Raw genomic sequence first — 3,627 nt, forward strand, 5'->3', positions numbered from 1 at the left:
CTGCAACTTCTTTTTCGCTTACAAGGTTGTACAAAGGAGTCCATGGCATCAATTGCTTGGATACGCAGTCCCAATACTTCTTTCTTCCCACACTGCATGGGTAAGTCGAATGGTTAATCTGGTAAGATGGTGCGTCCTTGATATGTTATATGAGGACGTGCAATCAGACTAGTTGTAGCCAAACACATCACACTGGCTTTTACTGTATATATTTCATGCGATTACTTTTGGCATATCCATATCTAAGCAATCTACAATAGGATGAAAAGACTGGCATCCTTCACATTATTGGCAAACTCAGTTCATAGAAACAAGCAATTCAACCATTCTGTGGGTAAATCAAAAGCTCCACTGGAATATTTTTCACTATCCAATCATACACGCAAAAAGGCGCGACGCCACCATAGGGGCTGGTATGGGCGGCCGCCTCAGGTGGCTGGAAAGTGTGCACCTAGTTTGAGTCGTCCAGGTTGGCCCATGCTAGTTTTGTTCATTACAACGCACGAGCAGGCAATGTAAAAAATGAAGAAAAATGTTTCAATTTGGATGGGCCAATAACATAAGTGCAAGGCAGGCCCTATAGCAGGCTCGCGGCCCAAACGAGTGCCTCCCATATCGATCGATAGCAGGAAAAATCCCAATTCATTCGCTCCAGCCTCCAGTCTGGTTCGCTCCTAACCTAGCCGCCGCTAGACAGACCAACACAGCACTTCCTCACGCCCTCGTTGGAGGGCGGTCGCCGGGCTTCAAGCGAATGGAAGGACAAGAAGATGAAGATCCAACCTTGGGTGTAGCCTGCATGGGAGGCAGCGGCGGCAGCACGGGCATGGCATCGATCTTGCGCAAACGGACAGTTGCAGCTTGCAAGAGTAGCATGCACAACGAGCAGGTACATCACATCCATGATTATATCTAATTCAACTCTTCAATTTCTGGCCAATAGTTAAACCTGACGGTGTTGTAAAACTGCTTGTATGTAGGGAATCTATGAGAAAATGAAACCAATTTCTACTTATTTTATAACTTCCCCAATCAATACTGAACTGACTGAATCTGATGTATCTAATCAAGTTTCCGGTGCAAACATACAAGATCATGTTGTTATTGAGCCTGAAGTGTCTAATGAACAGACTGCTAATGAAGGATTTGATGCAGACATTTTACATGCTCCTGGTGATGAACATATACTGTCTAATGAGGGATCTACTGCAAGCATTTTGCAAGCTCATTGAAGGATTTAGTGTCTAATGATGATCTACTATGTTGAGAGAGACAGAGATTTGCAGGCATTGATGACAAGCAAATTATAGTGCATTTTCATAGCTTGAGGAAATGTGGAGGCCATTTACCAGAAAGTCCCCGTATCATGACAACATAGCATAAATACTTTTCTAATCTGTTGTTTGAAACTATTGGCATACTTGTGCAGGATGATATATTGATATGCAGTTTGCGCACTGGTTGTACGTGCAATTACACTTCGATATTTTCAGCCAGAGAATGAATAATTCAGGCAGGTACAGACCATGTTTGTAGTCCTTGTACACCATGTTGCATTTTGTGTTTTTTGGTTCTTGCATCATTTAGTATTTATAATCTGAACTACGTTGGATCATTAGCTGGTTTTCAAAGTGCATGTAGCTTCACATTTCTCAAGTTATGTTGATTTCCGTAGTGCAAGTGCCTTCATATTTTTTAAGTTAAATGTTCGCCCCTGGTAACTTGAATTCGTGGATCAGCCACTGCACACATATCATACATGAATGCCAGTACAAATTAAATGAAATGCAGGGACTTACGCTAGCTCGTTGTACAGGCTCGCTGCAGCTCTCCTTGCGCTTGGGATGTTCAATGTACAAGTCCATGTTACCACTTGCTTGGATGTGCAGGCCTTGTGCTCCTTGCATCCCTCTCTGCATTTTTGACACCGGAGGACAGATACTTACAAGGTTATACGAGTGTGCAGGATGTGTACCAGATCCCGTAGCCCCATCATGCTTCGCTAAAAAATGGATTTGCTTGTTTCAGATGATATCTCCAGAAGAAATAAGAGTTAAAGTGAGAGTTGCATAGGCGTGTAAGCTAAGAGAGCAGTGAAAGGATAGCCAAACATCATCGGAACAATGCACAAGGGAGTGATGTGTGGATACCTAGTTCGGGCCGGTGTTTGGGCATGCTCACCTAGCTAGAGTGCGGGTCACTTCAGAGCCATTGAGGGTGATGCGCTGGCGTTGGCTGGCCGTGCACAGATGCAGATCTTGAGTGGCAGCGGAGCGCTACGATGCGGTGGACGAGACTGTTGGTGAAGCCCCAACGACCTCGGGGGGCGGAGGTGCGACGATGTGCTCGGTGAAGTAGCCCCAGTGAGCTGGGAGACGGCGTCGGTGAAGCGCACCTGATGCGGTGGAACTCGGTGTCTGTGAGGCACGTCGGTTGTGGCGGCCGACGTTGTCGATGGACCACCCGGTGCGGAGGACGAGGGCATAGATGAGGTAGCTCCGGTGCATGGTGAAGCGCGATCGTCGTCTTCGTCGTTGTCATCCAGCACAGAGGTGGGGAACGGTGGGGAAAGAGACGAGACGAGGGGCGATTCGAGGGATGGCAGCGAATTAGGGATTTGAGCAATCTGGGCGCGGAAGGGGACGGTGGAGAAGAGAGATTTTGCAGGGCTGGAATTGGAGCCGCCAGATATTTCAATCCGAAATGTGGAAGCGCAAACTTATATTGTCGTCATCCTTTTTTTAGGGGGGAGGGGGGTGGGTGGCTGGGTGCTACGCGTCCGTCCAACACCCGCGACCACCCCGACAGGACTACACTTTGGTGCCTTAAGGCACCTGCCTTTGTGTCCAAGACATGTGGGCCCAACAGGTGGCTGGCCCACATGTCAGTCACCCAAGGGCTGTTGCCTTTAAGGCACCGAAGCAGCGTCCACCCCGACACGACCCTGGTCTGCCTGGTGCGCCTACATTTGAGAATGCAAATGAATCTTCTTTCATTTGCAAACGAATCTGTATGTATTACCATGCCCATGTTTTCCTTGCAATAATTAGTTATTCGAAACGAGATACTCCATCCTTTCACTTTTGTAAGTCGTTTCATACAACTTAAAATGAACTGTTTTGCACATTGTCTGAAATGTCTTCAAGGTCTTATAAAAGTGAACAGAGGGAGTACTATAAATTAATTAATGAGGAGTTATTTGAAAAAAAATCGAAATGGTACCCACGCTAACGTGGATTAGACTGTGTCACATAATTAGTTATTTAAATTAGAGTGTGTGTCATGTAGTTAGTTATTTGAATTAGAGTGTGTGTCACGTAGCGATCTCCAATTCTAACGTGGATTTCGCATTTCACTGTATCCATGCTACTTTTTTAATACAAATTCATATGTATATGATGAACATCATGGTAGTGAATAAACTTTTGGATGGATTCAAACATATGACCTACAAAATAGCACTACAAATTGAGCCAATGTCAACTTTTCAAAACTTAGTATGGCACAAATTCGAAATAATTACCCGTATGCCTGGTCCTCGGTTCAAATCTTACAATGTACACCGAATTGAAACATCGATATTAAGTCTCGAACTATGTACATTCAAATGTTGTTTTCAGTCCCCCC

Source organism: Triticum dicoccoides, chromosome 6B (genome assembly GCF_002162155.2).
Source record: "Triticum dicoccoides isolate Atlit2015 ecotype Zavitan chromosome 6B, WEW_v2.0, whole genome shotgun sequence".
In the NCBI taxonomy this organism is placed as follows: Eukaryota; Viridiplantae; Streptophyta; class Magnoliopsida; order Poales; family Poaceae; genus Triticum; species Triticum dicoccoides.